Raw genomic sequence first — 19,794 nt, 5'->3', positions numbered from 1 at the left:
GAGCAGTGTGTAGGGACGGTACCTTGCTCAGGGGTACCTCAGGGTAGCCGTTAAGTGGATTCGAACCGCCAACCTTCCTATCATGGGGCGACCACTTTACCTACTGAGCTATCCCTGCCCCTAATAAGACCCTGGCCAGAATCAGAAGACACCAAATTCGTATGGAGCCAAAGTATTGAGCAGCAATAATGACCTGGACACAATGTTAACTTTTGAGTAGCCACTCTTGTATTGTTACAAAGTATAACAGGTATTTGTCCAATTTGTACAGATAAAGTATAAAATAAAATAAATAGTGTGCACACTCAACAAAATAAAAGTACTCGTTGGGGCCCTTTAAGAATTTAGAGTTAAGCTGGCGATAGCCAACTTCAAAGGTCCTTGTGAATGTAACTGGAATGTATGAGTGTATGGTGTGTATCTTCTTTGGGGTAGATCGTCCTCAAAGTGGTTGGCTCGCCATCTATCACAACCAGAATATCGTCCTGGTCCTTGGACTTTTCCGTCCTCTCCAAAAAACCTGACCTATAATCCAGGTCATAAAATGTACATTCTAATCAGTCTGTTTCAGATGCATTGTTTAAGGTTAAAATACAAAATCAAAATATTGCATCACCTCATATTCATTGCATCAACATCTTAAATCTTATCAAATCTCACAGTTCTGTTGTACAACATTCAATTTTCAAGCATATCAAATATGAGAACTAAACATCTAAGTTGCTCAAATATTTCTCTATTCATGTAAACATTAATTAAACAATACTTATGGTAAGTAACCATTGACACTCAAAATACAATACACCATAACAAATTCAGAACTATGTGCAAATAAGCAACAAAATATACATGTGAGTTCAGTTCAGAGGCATTAAAGCAGTGTGCTTAATTTCTCCACACTATAGGCCTATTCGTGAGAGAGAAATGCACTAAAAATTACCCTCTAGATTACTTTAAACTCACAGTGAACTGACAAAAATTAGCTTTAGAGCAGCTAAGAACATGTTGCTCACCGTTGCTCTGTTTCACAAAAGCCCAACACACACTGGCGTTGGAATTGCAGCAGCTCTCCGGATGAAAGGTGAGTGGTTAGCCTGTGAGACACCGAGCTAGCATTAGCATGATCGCGACGGTAAGTCTCTACAAGTTTTTTCCATCAGAATAACACTCGTCTTACCGACGTTGCCTCTCTCCTTCATCCAGCCACTCGACTCCGGACTTCCAGCAGGTAAGTACGCTGGCTTTCCTTCCTCTCAATCCTGAGTTTTCCTCTCTTTTGTCCGTGGATTTCTCGGTTTGAGTAGTAGATGCCTCCACTCCTCTTGCTGAGATGAGAAAAAACCCGGGAGCACCATGCACCTCCACTTCACTTCCTGGCTGACAGGGTCAATGCGGCCTGGGTAGGCTCTGATTGGTTGCTGAGCTAGGTGCCCTCACGTGGGGTGAACTGAGAGGTGCATTCAATGGTCATAGGAAATACGACGCTTGTTGATGTGGACAGTTAATGTAAAGAGAATAAGTATGATTTTTTTCCATCTGGGCTACACCTGACTAACAGTTTTCCACTGTGTCGGTGGAAACTGATGAACTATGATTTCCAGTAAATAGCTCTTTCTGAATCACCTTAGGAGTTAGGCCACTTAATACTGACCTATGAATCATAAAAAAAAGGCTCCTAACACAGAGACACACACACACATACAAAACCTTCCTTAAAATGTTCAGGTACAAAGACTGGAAAGAAAAAAACTTTGAAAGTTCTTCAAAAAGCCTGAACTACTATTGCTCAAAACCACTTAAAATACCAAAAAAAAATGGGTGTCGCTCTATATATGATATAGATACACATACATATTCATAGATATACTCTGTATATACTAACCCTAAATCTATATCTAGTTCTGTATATATAAAAGCTTGAGTGTTGAGTGTTGCTGTGTGATAATTACTACATGGAACAAAATGGAAAAACAAAAAAACAAAGTGCTGCAGTAACAAAAATGACTTGTCATTTGCATGGTATTCATTCTCATTTTCTCATATAGTCTGTATACAACTATAAGAAGGGTTACCTCGTTAAAGCCTTCACAGATAAAAGCCAAATATTCTTAAAAGACTTTGCTGACATATTGCTGCAATAACAGCTTTATTGACCGTTTTAATCAAACGTCTATAATTTGGACAGCTTCACATCTCCAACAAATTGCTCCACTTTGTTTTTGTATCTCTACTTAATGACAGACTTGTGTTGCTGTGCGTGCCAGCCCTTTCCTTTATGTGTCCCTGCACCACCTACACACCTCTGGATTAGCTTTTCAACTGCACCGACCCTGCTGAGATCAGGCCGGGAATTCAATGCCAGTGTTGGGATCTTTTATACAGTATGTGTGTATTTATTTGTCCCTGAGCCTGTCTGGGTGTCTGAGTGCAATATGATCTCATATTATTTTTAGGTAGCTTTTCCACTGTTTGCGTTCCACCTTTAGTTGTGTGTGTGCAGGACATACCACTCGTGTACAGGAAAAAAGTGAGAGCGACTTGGTTGCTGTAATGATTAATGGGAGAAACTTTCAGTGCTCATTCCATTCGGATAATGGTAGTAAGTCAAAAAAAAAAAAGCAATCTTACTTGTCGCTCTTTTCAGCACAATTGATCCAAAGGGGGGTAAAAAAAAAGAAGAGAAATGTAGAAACCCCTCTCCATTTTTTTTTCGTATTCTATTAAAGCACAAACATTTTCTAAAGGCAGCTCTCACTCTCACATCCACATGAGCTCATGGGTGCTAGAGAGAATAAACCAACCCAGTACTGAAACTAAGTTGCAGCAGCAACTTTTATATTCCAGCCTGATTGATCTGGGCATTCAACATCTGGCATTTCCACATTTTTCCCTTTCTAATTAGCTGCTGATGCTGACATAATTAGTTACCACAGATGGACTGAGGATGTCTGCATGACACTATCTAACTCACACAGCCTTGCAGCACATTTACAACTTTTCATTGTGACTCTGTTTGAATATGTTTAAATCTGCAGAGCCTTTGTGTGGTCTGGATCATGTCACTGCATAATGAGCAAGAGCCACATTGGTTCACTTCAATGCATTCATTGTGGCATGAATAACAATTGGGTAAGTAAGTAAGTATACCTATGCATTTGTACAAGTAGGTTTTCATTGCAGACAATTGGATGCTTTTTTGTAATGTCGTAGTGCAGCAGAATTTCCAATAAGGTTGAGATACTGTTTGGAATGTACATTAAAACAGGAATGCTACAACTGATTTAAACATGAGGGTGTCAAACATATGGCCTGTGGGCAAGAATCAGTTTCCCGAAAGGTCCAGTCTGCTGACTGCATTGCTTAAGTCCAGTGAGCTGTGCTGACAGGTTTTTTTGATTTACTACACCAGCATTTTTAATAAAGTAGAAGAACTGATACATTTTATTTCACTTCTTTTTTCTTTTCTTAAGACACGTCAGTGATTCAGTTTGCAAGTTAAACTTCATTACACTAAAAGAAATGGGAGCAGTTGAAACCCACTTAGGCTGCTTGTGGCCCAAGATGTAAATTGATGGTAAAAAGAAAAGATAATTCATATCCGGACTGACATACTACATTAAAAACTAAGCTTGTAGAGCTACCTTTATCATCGGTAACTGGAAGTAACTTGCAGTAATAGTTTTCTGTACGACTTTAATCAGTCTCTCACATCGCTGTTGAGGAATTTTGAGCAAGTCTTCTTTTCAACATTTCTTCAGTTCACTGAGGTTTTCAGCCATTTGTTCATACACAGCTATCTTACGATAATACCACAGTATCACAGCCAAGTATCTCCACTTTGGTCTCATCTGTCCAAACATCTTGTGATTTGCTCAGACGCAACTTTACAAACCCAAGCTGAGCTGCCCTCTTCTTTTTAGAAAGAGGAGACTTTCCAAACAAGCCATCCTTGTTCAGCCTTTTTCTAATTGCACTGTCATGAACTTTAACAATTAGCATGCTAAGGGAAGCCTGTAGAGTCAAACTCGAGTAGAGAAGAAGCTCTTGGGTTTTTTTCCCTGAGCAATGTATGGTCTGACCTTGGGATAAGTTAGTATGGACATCAACTCTTGGGAAGACTGGTAACTCTTTTGAATCTTTTCCACTTGTGAATCTTTTTCACTGTGGAATAATGGACTTCTGATTTTTTGGAAATGGCCTCACGACCCTTCTGAGATTGATGGAGAGCAACAATTGCTTCTCTCACACCATGTCTGATGTCTTTCCTCCTGGGCATTGTGTTAACACATACCTGAATGCTCCAGACCAACAAACTGACAAAACCTGTGCTTTTATAGAGATCTTCACACTTCCTTGTGAATTAATCAATCGACTGATCAGTTAATCAAGTGAACAGAACCTGGCTGCTGTCTATAGAAGCAGTAATTCTGTTCTTAGTATTTCACACACTATTCTGCATTTCGGCTTAGTTTTTGTTCATTAAATAAAGAAATGTGGAATATGTTGTGCCATTCACGTGAGGCTATATTTACCTAATTTTAAAATCTGCTAAAAACCAGATGACTTCTGTTATGTCCTGAACTGACAGAGGGTGTAGTTTCTTTTCACTATCACTTTAAAGTGGCTTTGACATTCCAAATTTAAATCATTAATTCAAATGAATACTGTACTGTTGACTTTCTAAATGTTAAAACTAAGAATACAAATGCAAAGGAATAAAGTGCATTGCCTTTTGTTTCAACACCACTCTACTATCTTGGGAGCTGCTGTAATTCTGAAAGCAAAATTTGTTCCTCTTCTTGCTGGATATAGGATTTTTATTACAAAGTCCTGCTTTTATAATATGAGAAATATGTGGTTTAGCATTTTCTTGCTGAAACAAGACTTTTCCGGGCATTGTTTATTTACAGCTTAAAAACCTGTATATAATATATGGTTAAACATGCTTTACAAAAAACACTGCTGTTTCATGAAAATGGTTTTTAAACTTTGGGTGGGAGGTTTTTGCTTCTGCTTTAGGCTTCCATGTATCCACACATTTGGGTAGGGAGATGTGCTCAGACAGCTGGCATATATAAATCACTGCAGCTTTTTCTTTCAGTGGTCCTGACTGAATGTAAGATAAGCTGTCACCTATAATTTTATTGTATTATGCCAAAAAAATCTATCATTGTTTGATACCACCCCAGAGAGATTTGCATTGTTGATGCAAAATTGGATGAAAACAAAACACCTCCTTTACTCCTATTATTATAATAATTGTATTCTTCTGGAGACTAATCAAGTATGAACAACTTTGGGTCAAGTGGGATTTTTTTTAGCCTAACGTTGTCATATCATATAGAGTTTTTCCCCAAATGTCTTAAACTTTCAAACACAGTGAAAAGTGTTTCCCTTTAAGTTCTTTACATTTTGTAAACAAGCCATTAATGGTTTTTTTTTTATATTTTAAAGATTTAACTTAGCATGTAAGTAGATCATAAAATGTTGTTATTTTTCCCATTCTTAAGTAGTCCTTTGTTGTCACGTTTTCAATTATTTATTTGTGGCGGTCTAATAAGCCCTCAGTCACGTAGGCCTACAGACCGGTTGGCAGCTACCTGGCAAACACCAAACGCCAGGGGAAAGTGAGTATTCCCCAATTGGTGTTCGCAACTGCTGAGAAAGTCAAGGCTAGTGACCCACTGGCAACTGTTGTTTGCTCGGGAAAAATTTGTACTTCCAGTGATGTATTTATCATGTGGTTGAGAGAAGTTGCTTGCTGGAAATTTGTTGAGGGAAATTTTTCCCTCGTTGAGTTGCTTTGATCATTAGCAGATTGACATGATTGCCTGTAGTTTGGATGGAACACACCCCCTTCTGGATGTTCTATCAAATGCTAATTGGACTTAAAAATTCAAACATTTTGCTATTCACAGAAGCCTTTGCTAATGTGAACCGTGGCTTGCGGAAAAACAAACAAAAAAAACCAACGAAAAATGAAGATGCTGATTTGTATTAGGCCTATTAGAACTACAAATAATCGCAAAACATATATTGATTGCAAATTTATCTGTGCGTACTAGCATTTATCCATTAATGGAGATGAATTAGGACTGAGGCTGCTCTCACTACAAGTGGGCACACAATGAAGACAATTCTAGAAGCACAGAGCAGAATGCTTAATTAACGTTAAGATTACTTATTGTCTCCCATACGAGAAGCTTATCTTGGGGTTGGAGAATAGCTTCATCAAAGCAGGCATTACAATGAAAAACACATTAAATAGGCACATATGCAAACACCAGTCTCAGATAAAAACAACTGAGCACATTAGTCACAACTGATTTAAAATCTTTTAGAGAACTTACATTAAACTGGTACATTAAACTGCTAAAACACCTCCCACTTCACAAGCTCACCAACACTGGACTGAGGTAAAGAAAAAAAAAAAGCAGATAAAGTAAATGAAATTTAGTAAAGGTTTAAAGGTTTTTAAGGAAACATTGGAGCTTGTTAGCAATGTTGTTCAATAATCAGATTTATGCTGACAAATGAAACTGACGCATCATTTAAAATTTGCTCATGGCACATCTTGTTGAAGCAGCATGATGGCAGCATGCCTCTTCTTCCTCACCTAGCAAGGTGTGTAATATAAACATTGTTAAACAGAATGATGTATTTCATCATGTATCATTGATGTCATTATTAGTGATGACCCCAACCGTAACTTTAACTTTAATTCTAACCCGACAATCATAATAATTTTTTTATTAAAATGCCCCCCCCCCCAAATAATCTGACCCAATCAATAAAACCCCCCAAATAAAATTATGAATTATCTTATATAAATAGGCTGTTTTCTTTATTCATTTTAGTTATTACCAGCAAAATAGCTGCATGTTCGATCATCTGGGAAGTTACCCAGATTTATTTAGTTATTTATTTAGAGATCTTGACACCCCCTCCTCCAATGTTCAGCACAAAGTTACGCCGATGGTTAGGATTAAGGTTATGACATACAATGATGACCCCACAGGGTTAAATAGGTAAATAATAACTTAGACTTTGTGTAGTTGTTTACCAAGTTTTTTGTTGTACTTTAAACTCAAGTCTATAATATTATGCTAGTTATTATTGTATGTACTTTGCAACAGACACGATTTGCTAAATTACTTTAAAACCAGAATGGAAATGAATTGCAAACAGTGGGTCTCAATATAAAGTGACATTTGCATGTTGCACTAGTGGGCATCTGGTATGGAAAAAATATAGTATCATCAGAATTCAACTATTTTTAGACACTGAATTTATAACACTGAATTGTTATCCTCCAAATTTCCCGGCAAAAATATTCACCTGCAAAAATTCACCTGCAAAAAATTCACCTGCAAAAATTCACCTGCAAAAATTCAACTGCAAAAGTGATGAACTTGAATGACCCAAGCCAGAGCAATCAGCACTAAATCGAGTCGAGCGGCTCTCAGCCAATTAAATTACTCTTCTTGATCACATGACACCGTTAGCAGGCAGTGTGTCTCCTAAAAGAGAGCTGTTTAAAGGTGAGTGATTTTTTCTCTTAAATAGAAATCATTACAGAACGCCTAGTCCTACTTAAAACCCCATTCATTTTTCTTTTATTTTATCATCTACTCGAACTAAGGAAAACGTTTGACTAACTCAAAGACAATTTCCATGCCTCCCCTGCCTGTCTGCAGAGGCAGTTTTGAATTTAGGAGCGGCAAGATGGCAGCGGCAAACCCTGGCGGTTCTCCGGTAAGTATATTGTTTTTTATCTTCAAGTTTGTCTTTTGAAACGTTAATTTTATTTAAATCCGTTGCTCACGTATAAAGTACACAGATGGGGTCTTTGCTCAACTCGTCTGAGGCGTGTCTCACTAAGCGCTACATGCTAGCATCTTGCTAACCGAGCTACCCTTTACATGCTGTGCTTTAGAAAATAGGATACTTGGTGCAAAACCATACTACGCAGATATTGATAGATAGACGAACACTGCAAATATAATGTTGGAAACGAGAATGGCCAGACCATCTTGATTGAATATAACTTCGCTCCACACAGGTTTTATGGTAGACATATTCATATTGGTATCTAATAAACAGTGTGTGGTAAGTTACTTTAAATTAGTAACTTATTTACATTACTATTTACTTCTATCAAAAGTAACTCAGTTACTTCAAGTTACTTGTTACTTTTCAGAGTAACTAGTTACTAGGGAAAGTAACTTTGGTTTTACTCAGAATTCTCTTGTTAATGTGTTGCTTCCGTAACTGGTTACCCAGCCAGACTGCCAGTCTTCTAGCTTGCTTACTTGCCACAAGTGCACTGTGCCACCTACCAATAGAAAGGACAAAAACAATGTGCACAGTTCCATGAGAGAAATCCCACGTCTGGATCGTCGTTGACCGCCGCATGATTCTACCCTGCTTTTTACATCCAACACAAAAACTGCAGTAGTGGTGCTTTCGATTGTACTCAGAACTCGGAAATTCTGCCTTCTGAATAGGAAGATGCAGGTAACACCAGACTGCAGATGAGCTGCTTACAGGGCTGGACTGGGACAAAAAAAAAATCGTCCCGGGGAATTTGACTAGAGACCGGCCCACCATTATAGGAAAAATCATAAAGCCTTTGAATGAAAACAAACGATGTACACTGTTCTGATGGTATATATGCATTAATCTATCAATCGTTTGTTGTAAGACTCAGATAATAATTTTTTTAAAAGCGAGACATTTTAAATGAGAATAAGAAAGAAAAGTATTTCCTTGTGCCCCCCTCTCCCTGTTAATGCCCTACCTGCCCCCCTGGCAACACTTTGCTAGACCCGCCCCTGCACAGTTACCAGCTGTCAGCTAAGTAAAAAAAGGATCCTGGTGTTATTTGTCTCTCAGAAACAGTTCATAACTTCCCTTCAACTCATTCATGTCACCTAAAAGGTAAACCTGTTTCTCCATCACCTGTTCAGCTCTGATGATCCAGTAAGGACATCTCCTGGTTTCATCTTCATGTTTCCATCTCACCACATATCCAAACCGACATCCTGACCAGCAGCTTTACAGCTGTGGCTCCAGCAAACATCAGCTGATACTAGGCAAGGCAAGGCAAGGCAAATTTATTTGTATAGCACAATTCAACAACAAGGTGATTCAAAGTGCTTTACAGAGACATTAGAAACAAAAACAAATAAAAAGCATGATTTAAAATTGATTAAAACAAGCAAACAAACAAACTAACTAAACACACACATTTCACACCTGTTCGCGCGATCTGAACCCTTATCGTAAGGGGAGCTACCAGTCCTTCTGTGGACGAGCTACTTTCGTTTGTTTAATTAATTAATATTAAATAAATTCTAACAACAGCTGATCAAGCTTAAACGTGCTGCTGTTGTTTAGCGCGACATCCGCTGGTTTCCTCTTTCTGGCGCAAAGTGAGCGATAAATAAACAAGAGAGAAAAGCCGATCAGCTGATCATTGATCAGTTTCATGACTGAAGTAGAAACAGGAGAGAGAATGAGAGAAGAAGAGGCAGCTGTGCGGCGTAAACACAGAATAACTTTGTGTCTTTTTCATTGTAGCTGAAGTCCGGGACAAAATGTTTATTTTCACCTCAATACGAAACCCGTAATATTTTCTCTGAATACGAGATGATTCTGTTTTTTACGGGACAGTTGGCAACTCTAATAATTAACCGTATGAACAAAATAAAGTTCAACATCAGTAACATAGCACCCACCCAGCTGTATAGAAACTCAGTCATGCTAGCTAGCACGCAGTATGAAAAAGTCAGCATAACGAAAATAAACTCCACCTAAACTTGATTTATATGTGACTCAGATACACTGCAGGTCATAACTTCTTACCTGAAGTTCAGTTCACCTGATACTCGGACCGGCGGCTGCTTCGGGTCTCTCCTCTTGCCTCCCTTATCCTTCATGCACCTGCTGGCTTCCACCACTTGCTAATGTTATTGAATCTGTGGAAGCTCCGCGATAGCTACCACACGAAGTAACGAATAACGAGCCTATCTAAATCCCAGTAACGATTAACGCGTCCCCGGTTTTGGCATAATAACTAGTTACCGTGCTCGTTACCACAATAATAACGTAGTTACTGTAACGCGTTACTTAATAACACGTTAGTCCCAACACTGCTAATAAATGATTAATTCTTAGATTTTATCGAACGTTAATTTATAAATTGTTTCTGTCTTTATGTGTTTCTTTCAGATTATGTAAAATGAAATTATTCAGTCAGCAAGACACTTGCTGCAGTTGCTGACATCATCCAATCGAACTGCTGCAGTGATGAATCAGAATACAAGGTACTTTAGCAAGACTTATGAGTTAATGCTTTTTTTTTTTTTTTTTTTTGCCTGTCCCGTTTTGCTCTTTTGCCATCAGAATTGTTGTCTAAAGGCAAACAAAGATGCCCAACGGATTTACTTTACCAAATTGACCATCCCAGCCTTGCCGTAATGGTCCATTTGATTCACCTTTTATTGTTTATTTTATTTTCACTTACTGAATACGGGACAGACTTGACTGGGGGAAAGAAGGGGAGAAAGAAAGAGGGAAAGAGAAACAGCTGAGAAGAGGGATGGGTTTATGAGTTAATGCTACATTTAACTAAAATGTTATATATATATTTTTTGTGTCCAATATTGTCTCCATATGATTTTGTTTTTTGCAACATCTTGCAGAGAACAGAGTCCAGGTGGCCAGGGTACCAGCTTGGTCAACCCTGAAAGACCATCCGTTCATCAACACTGTTGCTTCTACATTAAACAGAAGAACAGTGACGTTGGTGCAGGTCTCCGCGACTCCGGCCTTACAGGTGCAGTGGGCGGCTTCAACCTTCCCTGTAATGCTCACAGTGACCCATGGCTGCAATGCTGGTTCATTCAGTCTTTGAGAGTGCAGTACCTGAAACACACACAAAGTTCATTTAAAGACAAGAACTATCAGCCAAGGCCGACATAAATGTGTTTAATCTACTTCATCATAAATGTAACAAAGTGTTTTAGAAAGTTACATGTAATTTTTCATTTCTTTATGTGTCCATCTATAAAACGCTGCATGTTATAGTGTAAATCTGCCTGTTCTCTGTCAGAAACCTGCCTGCAGAAAATGAACCTAAAGTATGTAATGCAAGGATGTCATCACTTTAGAGATGGAGAAAGCATAAAGTGACAATTATGAATCACTTAATATGAGGAGATTCTGCAGGTCATTAATCAATGTATAAAATTAAACAAGATACAAATATGGAAGCAAGATATATAATCGCTCAGTTTGGGGAAATTGTGGGTAGCCTGCAAGGGCCTCAACTTCTCCATTCCAACAATGTGCAACAAATGGGCACAGCTGATCTTCAACAGTGGAACATCACCCAGTTACTTCCAACTTTAACGCAGCTTGTAGTCTTGGAGAGCAGCACGCCAAAACTGCATGCACAACTTCTGCTAACAGTGGAAACGGATTAAGAAATCCATGCAAATGTAACATATGTGTTAAATACTTTTGAATTTCACCCAAAACACCCTTTTTTAAATTAAATATGTCATTTTGCATCTTAATCTCCTACCTGTGTGATCTGAGTCTGTGTGCGTTCGTGTGTGTGTGCGCTGCGTGGTGACGTAGGCGCGTGCATGTGTGCCCCGGTCACAGCTCCTTTCAGCATGGCCGGAGGTAAGTCACTGCCACGTTGCTCTCTGCGAATTAAAGTTTGTTCAGACCCCAAGCTGCAATGTGAATACAGCTGAACCGCCGCGTTTTTGTTTGTCATTAAGAGACTCATTCGGGATAAGTTTTGTGGAGGGCGGAGTTCACTAATATACGCTTATAATGAGTTTTAGCTGAGAACGCAGCTGAAATGCTAGCATGCTAAGTTAGCCTGATCGCTAGCGGCTTGAGAGCGTACTCGCTTTTTAACAGCATGCACTCTTTTTTCCTTCGTCAGGAGAGGTGTACTGGCAGGCGTGTGACACACACAGATCAGACACATATTTCTGTGTTGCAGATGTGCAGTAAAGAGCCAAACACCCAGTACTGTCTCCTGCCTCTTACTTTCACGCCAGAACACAACGCAAGAACAACAGGCGTAACACATGAACGGGTTACACAAACAGATTCATAAACCGAAAGAATATTATTTTACAGGATTAATTATCATATCAGCCGCTGGCTGATCACAAACCCTGAGGGTGTATACAAGAGGTAGAGGGAATATCCCGTTTAAGTTTAGATAGTATTTCTAAAGATATTGACCATATCCTTTTCTGAAAGTGTGGATATAATGGATGGGGTAAGGTACTGACATGCTACAACTTTATAGTTGTTAAATTCTGGGTACAAGTATACATACCCATCTTGTACATGTTTATTATTATTATTATTATTATTATTATTACTATTATTATTATTATTATTATTATTATCCTACTCAATTATGTTTCTTTTAATCAGAGTATGCTGTTTTAATGACTTTACAATATAATTTACATTGTGTTCCTTACATTTATCCCTAATTGTATGTTATATTAATCCTATATTTCCGTTTTAATATTTCTAATGTTTGCCTTGTTTTCTTCACTGTCTGGTCTGCCTCTGTCTCGCCTGTATGGATGCATTTACACCCAACAAAGGATGTTTTAATTCACCACTATTCCAGTGAAACACGAGTCTCCCATCTTCCTGCTACCGGTCTCGAGTTTTTGTTCACCAAAGCACACACCAACTTCATACTGACGGACAGATCACTGCCCTTTTCCCGCCTTGTCTGACCGTGTTTTGTGGCTTTGGTTCGGTTCACTTCACCTCACTCTTCCCCATTCTTGTCATTAAATCAGGCCGTTCTGCAACCATGACAGCCATTCACTCTATGGCTTTATTCATGGTGTATTTTACCCCTTCACCAAAGGCCGTTCTCGTTTCCAACATTATATTTGCAGTGTTCGTCTATCTATCAAAATCTGCGGAGTATGGTTTTGTACCGAGTATCCTATTTTCTAAAGCACAGCATGTAAAGGGTAGCTCGGTTAGCAAGATGCTAGCATGTAGCGCTTAGTGAGACACGCCTCAGACGAGTTGAGCAAAGACCCCGTCTGTGTACTTTATACGTGAGCAACGGATTTAAATAAAATTAACGTTTCAAAAGACAAACTTGAAGATAAAAAACAATATACTTACCGGAGAACCGCCAGGGTTTGCCGCTGCCATCTTGCCGCTCCTAAATTCAAAACTGCCTCTGCAGACAGGCAGGGGAGGCGTGGAAATTGTTAGTCAAACGTTTTCCTTAGTTCGAGTAGATGATAAAATAAAAGAAAAATGAATGGGGTTTTAAGTAGGACTAGGCGTTCTGTAATGATTTCTATTTAAGAGAAAAAATCACTCACCTTTAAACAGCTCTCTTTTAGGAGACACACTGCCTGCTAACGGTGTCATGTGATCAAGAAGAGTAATTTAATTGGCTGAGAGCCGCTCGACTCGATTTAGTGCTGATTGCTCTGGCTTGGGTCATTCAAGTTCATCACTTTTGCAGTTGAATTTTTGCAGGTGAATTTTTGCAGGTGAATTTTTTGCAGGTGAATTTTTGCAGGTGAATATTTTTGCCGGGAAATTTGGAGGATAAAAATTCAGTGTTATAAATTCAATGTCTAAAAATAGTTGAATTCTGATGATACTATATTTCTTCCATAATCTGGGTGCGTATGTAACCGTCTCACAGCACATTAAGTTTCTTCTATTTAAGAAATTTTTTTCAAATACCCACAGCATACCTCATTCCCTTGAAAAAGAGAAAAAACCCATGCCTCTTCTATGAATCATACAAGCTGTAACACATAGGGATTGCAGAAGACAAAAAAGGGTAGAAATCATTTTAAACCCTTAAGTTGTCATTGGTGACATTTCTCTATTATAACTCTCGGTAATTAGAATATGCCACTTTTGTTTTTATTCAATTGTTCTCCCATGTCTTGGCAATCAGAAAACAAAGACAAGGATCATTCTACCTGAACTATTTTTGTTTTTTCTGAAACAGATTGTTTCTATCTGTGATTATAGGCTCAATAATATTAACCCTGGGAACCCTCAGAGGTTTAATATAATTGGATTGACTAAAAAGAGGCCCCACAAAACCCATGCATACTCAACAACTGTGATAACTATAAATTCTTTAGTCTGAGGTCTTGTAATTGAGGAAAAATCACATTACTGTGAGCCTTTCTTGGATCACAAATCCAAATTTTCAAGTGAAAATGAACATAAGTCTTCTCATAAGGAGTTCCCATAATAAATTCTGTCACTACTTGCAAGAATGCTTCATGTCCTGTCAGGTTTAATATCACTGAGGTACATATCAGACTGGTGGTGCTTTAGCTGAGCCTGCTGAAAAACAAGACAATGAGTACTGTCCAAGTTGTAAGCTCCTTAAATACGGAGTCAGCGTAGCTTCTGCCAGCTTTTTTGGTTTTAAAACAGATACAGCATGAGTACATTTGAACATCCAATGCACATCTCCAAATATATTTAATGAGGGCTTTGTTGGCTCAGGAGTAGCCTTACAGTTAAAGTCAAGGCAGCTGAGAATCAGTGCTCTAATTGGCTACCCTGCATTTTCTCGTGGCATTGTAGATCATACAATCTGAAGATTTATACATCAAACCCTTACCCCTTTCTTTCATACATAGTTTTCAGAAGGCAGTGAAATTATTTTTTGCTGTAAACAAAACATTGAACATTCAGATAAGGTGTTGTTCTAGTGCTGATTTTGATTGTTGAGGGAAAAGGTGATCATATACATAAGCTTCATTTGTGTAGCATGTTTAAGTTAATAAGGAAGATCTGTTGCCAGTCATCTGCTTGCTTTTTGGGTGTTCGATTTCTAGTCTATTCTCTGCTTCACTACCTGTTTCCCACGCTGTCAAAACCAAATACTGTCATCATTTCCCAAGACCAATAACTTTTGCTTGCCTTCCTTGAGCCAATCAGTGTCCTCTGTGTCATTCTGTCTTTCATTTTTTTTTTTTTTTTGCCTGTCCCGTTTGGCTCTTTTGCCATCAGAATTGTTGTCTAAAGGCGAAGAAAGATGCCCAACGGATTTACTTTACCAAATGGACCATCCCAGCCTTGCCGTAATGGTCTATTTGATTCACCTTTTTATTGTTTATTTTATTTTATTTTCACTTGCTAAATACAGGACAGACTTGACTGGGGAAAAGAAAGGGGAGAAAGAAAGAGGGAAAGAAAAACAGCGGGGAAGAGGGATGGGATAAAGGGCAAAAAACAAAAACCAACAAAATAAGCAGACAAAAAATACATACATCAATCACCTGGATCACCTGTTGAGAAAAAAAGAGCAACATAATAAACAACATCACGATGATCTATGTGAATATAACAGTAAATACTAAATATTAAGCATTATTGTGCAGCACGTAAGATCGACAGCGCACAGTGTGCTTGGAGGTAGGAACCAAAAAGGGTGTAGTTTGTGTGTGTGATCACCTGTGTGTACACCTGTGAGGGTGAGCGCGCTTGTATTTAAAAGGTTCCTTCATGTAATGATCTGCTAGAGGGTGTGGGGAGCCACAGCCCCGTCCTCCAGGGCATGAAGCAGGTATGGAGGAGATCAAAACTCCAGACATCCAGAGGCCCTCAGAACACAAGAGACCAAGGAAGACCAACAGAGGGGCAGCCGCGCCACTGTCCCAGAAAGAGCTGAGGAGAGCCCCAGATGAGGGGTCACAGCAGCCGCGGTGCAGAAGGCAGGGGGGGTTGCACTGACGTGCCCGTGAGCTCCACCGGCAGCCAGCTGTGCCTGAGTGACCGAGCCCCAGGCCGAGAGGCAGCAGGTAAGCGCATAGCTCCTCCTGCTAGCCCTCAATGTATACATGTATTTAAAATTGAGAAGTGGGCAACGACACCAGGGGTGAGGTGTACACCCTGATGGTCTTTTGGATTCCGTGTAGCGTGCCCACCCCCAGGATCCTATATGTATGTGTTATGAGAGTGTGAGTAATGTGAATGTCTAAGTTGTGGGATAAAATTGAGGCACAGGCAGCCAGAAGGGAACAGATGGGGGGATGCCTCCCCTGCACCCTGGTGACACACCTTTACCCCAAGGCCCTGCGTGTGGGTGATTGTGGTGGAGCGGAAAGAGGGAGGCAGCTGGAGATGGGGAGGGAAGGAAGGGAGGGGCAAGTGACCCCTCCCTGGGGCCAGCTCCCCCACTGACCCCAGTAGGCACCCCCATACTCTGCAACCCTCCAGGTAAACGGGGCACAGGCCCATCCGGACCAGGGCCCAGTTCAGCAGCGCCGCCTGGCCCCACAGAGCCTGGGACAGCACACCCGACCCCACCACAGAGAAAACTGCACCCACCCAGTCATCCACTCATCTACCAGACTACACAAGACAATAGATGCCCAGGCTGAGATCTTCCTCCACCTCTTCTATATCTCCCCCTCCTGCAGAGTGAGTTCCTGAAGAGAGGAGACCTACAAAATGTAACAGCCTCCCCTACCAGTTAGAATTAAGATTATTTTTATTTTTCCAGTTCATGAGGACTCTTTTCTTGGCTATGCATAGGGCAGTGAAAACCATATGGGCTATATTCTTATCTGTAGTGACATTATCTAAGCTGCCCAACAAACACACTAAAGAGGAAGTTGGAATGTTACATTTCAGACACTTCGATAAGTCTTCACATATCTCGCGCCAAAACTTCTGAACTGGTGGACAGAACCAAAGAGCGTGGATATAACTGTCCGGTGAATTGGTTTGGCAGTATGAGCAGTTGTTGGTAGACGTAAAGCCCATCTTGAACATCCGATGACCTGTATAGTACACTCTATGTAGTATTTTGTATTGAATTATTTGAAGACTGGGATTTTTAATTAAATGAAAGGTTTTTAAGCATATATGAGACCAGAAGTTTTAGTCTAAGTTAACTGATAAATCCGCTTCCCATTTTGCAATAGGAAGTGATATTGATTCATCCGTTTTAGAAAGCATTCTGTATATTTTGGAAAGTAATTTTGGGATTTTAAGAGTAAGAAATGGAACCACACTTGGTGGTGTTTGTAGTTCAACTTGACCCGGTTTAAATTTCTTTTTTACTATAGATTTAATTTGTTGATATTCTAAAAATCTTTTCTTGTTGATCCTATATTGTGTCATTCTGTCTTTCAGAATGGCATCGTTGCAACCCACCTCCTCTCCATCTCCACCTCATAGTCACCTCAGTCGGAGCCACTCAAGCCTCAGTATCATCCTCACCACCACCAGCAATGACTCCGGGGGATCCTGCACTAAATCCCATCGCTGGGATTCTGCTCTGCCAAGTTGGGTCTTCTGCGTCTATGTGCCAAATACACTTCTGTATATCAAAAAAAAATTTTCAATTCTCTCAAATGATCTGTACTTATTGAAATGTCTTCAGAAAAGGGTTTTTTATTTATATAGCGCCAAATCACAACATAAGTCGCCTCAAGGCGCTTCATAGATACAGAGAAAAACCCAACAATCATATGACCCCCTATGAGCAAGCACTTTGGAAACAGTGGGAAGGAAAAACTCCCTTTTAACAGGAAGAAACCTCCGGCAGAACCAGGCTCAGGGAGGGGCGGCCATCTGCTGCGACCGGTTGGGGTGAGAGAAGGAAGACAGGATAAAAGACATGCTGTGGAAGAGAGACAGAGGTTAATAACAGATATGATTCAATGCAGAGAGGTCTGTTAATACATAGTGAGGTGACTGGAAAGGAAAAACTCAATGCATCATGGGAATCCCCCGGCAGCCTATGTCTATTGCAGCATAACTAAGGGAGGATTCAGGGTCACCTGGTCCAGCCCTAACTATATGATTTAGCAAAAAGGAAAAGGAAAAAGGGTTGACACAATTATACTATTCACACTAGAGAAAAAGGCGGTTGGGGATTATGGCACAGTCAAAATTACTGCCACTGTGTGCAATATACTTGTGGTGTCATTGCCTTTGAAATGGTTGCTTTGAAGAAGGGAACCAGGTCTATGACCCCTCGCAGTAAGATGCTGCCTTCAGAGAGACAGCCATAACATGGCAATAAAAAGGAATCAGTCTGCGATCAAATAGGGTTAAGTCAGCAATTAAATGCAATTTGTGATAATACTGTGATTAACTGTAATAAACTTGGAACATCACAAATCTCTTGTCATCTATTGGCATCTGCATACACATAAATTCATAGGTAAACGGATATTCACTTTTGTGTCTGTGAAGGTTCTCAGTCATCCAGGTCATCGTAGTCTAAGGAGCTTGGAAAGAAAAGTTCTGATGGATCAGTTCAGAACTGAAGAAGCTTTTCAGATGAGAGGAGAAACGTCTTCAAGCAACTTAAAGAAGTCCAGATGCTTTTCTTTTCCTTCCTTAGATATTCACTTTAACTACTTAGATTCAGATCCCAGTCAGAACTTTAACGATTTGAAACAGATCCTCCACAAATAGTCCCTTATTTGCGTTCTTTGGCACAGACTCACTTAGACTGATTGCAACGTGTTCGCAATCTGTCTGCATTTATAAATTAAAATGCAAGCAATCAGTTCTTGTCTTTGGCAATATGTCTGAAAGTGACTGCAGTCAGTCTTAGTCAGATTGTGGTTGCTTAGAGACACGTTGTCTCCTACTAAATGACCTGTACTTGCGATACTTGCAGTTGCACTGAGCAATGACTGTTTCTTTGTTCTAGCTGCAGTTTGATGTCCTATTACTCTAGTATGACCAAGACATTAGTAAGCCTCAAAGATGCCCGAAGCACATTCAGCAAGTTGGACTCATGGTTAGAAAATTTGTTTATATTTTTTCAGACTTGTTGAAAATACTGTAACCCCTACAATAGGTAAACTGATACAGTATGAACAAGGACACCGCAAATACTCTTTCTCTTTTTGCCACTTTGTTACATAAATGTTTCCACAATCCAAGCTCTGGTAGATTTAAAGCAGTCCATTAGCATAAGTAACGTATAAACCTTGCATCGTTGAAAAGAAAAATAATTTTATCAGATAAAATAAATGATATGTTATGTTAAATGAATTAGTTATCTCCCTCCCCCCCAAACACGCAGCCTTGGGGGGGAGGCCTACGCCAGCCACGCAGGCATAAGCTTTACTAACTCGGTTTCCCTGGGTCTTATCCCGCGTGTTATGAATTAATCTTCCATTTTTTGGTACTGGCACTGGTTCATTTGAGAAGAGTAATTTGACTATTGTGTGGAAGAACAGCCATATTAATCAGACACTACGATATTAATTAACTTATCACAATGCATTGCTATCACCGAGGCTGAAATGCTGAGGCCACCGGGATAGAGTTTTGCATTCTGTTCTTCACTTCAATTCTGCTGGCTTAAAAATAAATAAGTCAAACTGGGATTAACACAGTGATTAAGCATTAAAGGTCATCACTGGAGGCTGCAAAAAAAATCTTCCACTCATATGTACAACTGGCATATCACCCATCTAGAATAAAGAATAAAACAAAAACCTAACAATTGCAGCAGTGGAAAGATCATCGTGAGCAGTTATCCCAAGAATCCTCTAATAAATATCATGGAACTAATACTAATGTTCTCAAATTTTCAGAATTTTCACTACAAACCTCTTGAACTGTTACCCCTAACTTCTGGTATCATGATATGACAACATTTTCCTCATACACATGCATATGGACATTAAAATGGAAGAGTAAAAAAATGACAATGATAAAGCAGGCAGCAATCTATTATTCAGCAAGCACAGTCTATGAATT

The 19,794-nt window shown here is 39.5% G+C and overlaps 3 long non-coding RNA genes across 3 annotated transcripts; 2 read left to right on the top strand and 1 right to left on the bottom strand.

Moving 5' to 3' along the window:
• Window positions 1-205: 205 nt before the first annotated feature.
• Window positions 206-1,596, bottom strand: LOC309700070. The gene is made up of 3 exons (XR_014274566.1): window positions 1,178-1,596; window positions 1,014-1,094; window positions 206-525 (listed from the first exon to the last, which is right to left on the bottom strand). It is a non-coding gene; the product is annotated as an uncharacterized lncRNA (long non-coding RNA).
• A 1,469-nt stretch (window positions 1,597-3,065) lies between these two features.
• Window positions 3,066-18,175, top strand: LOC309701119. Its single transcript, XR_014274880.1, has 3 exons — window positions 3,066-3,129; window positions 15,582-15,860; window positions 17,200-18,175. It is a non-coding gene; the product is annotated as an uncharacterized lncRNA (long non-coding RNA).
• LOC309701112 lies at window positions 6,476-9,018 on the top strand. The gene is made up of 3 exons (XR_014274873.1): window positions 6,476-7,541; window positions 7,698-7,755; window positions 8,941-9,018. It is a non-coding gene; the product is annotated as an uncharacterized lncRNA (long non-coding RNA).
• Window positions 18,176-19,794: the final 1,619 nt, after the last annotated feature.

Source organism: Aulonocara stuartgranti (genome assembly GCF_965226115.1).
Source record: "Aulonocara stuartgranti genome assembly, chromosome: 23".
Classification (NCBI taxonomy): Eukaryota; Metazoa; Chordata; class Actinopteri; order Cichliformes; family Cichlidae; genus Aulonocara; species Aulonocara stuartgranti.
The sequence above is the reverse complement of the archived record's forward strand: the minus strand, read 5'-3'. Positions and strand labels throughout refer to the sequence as shown.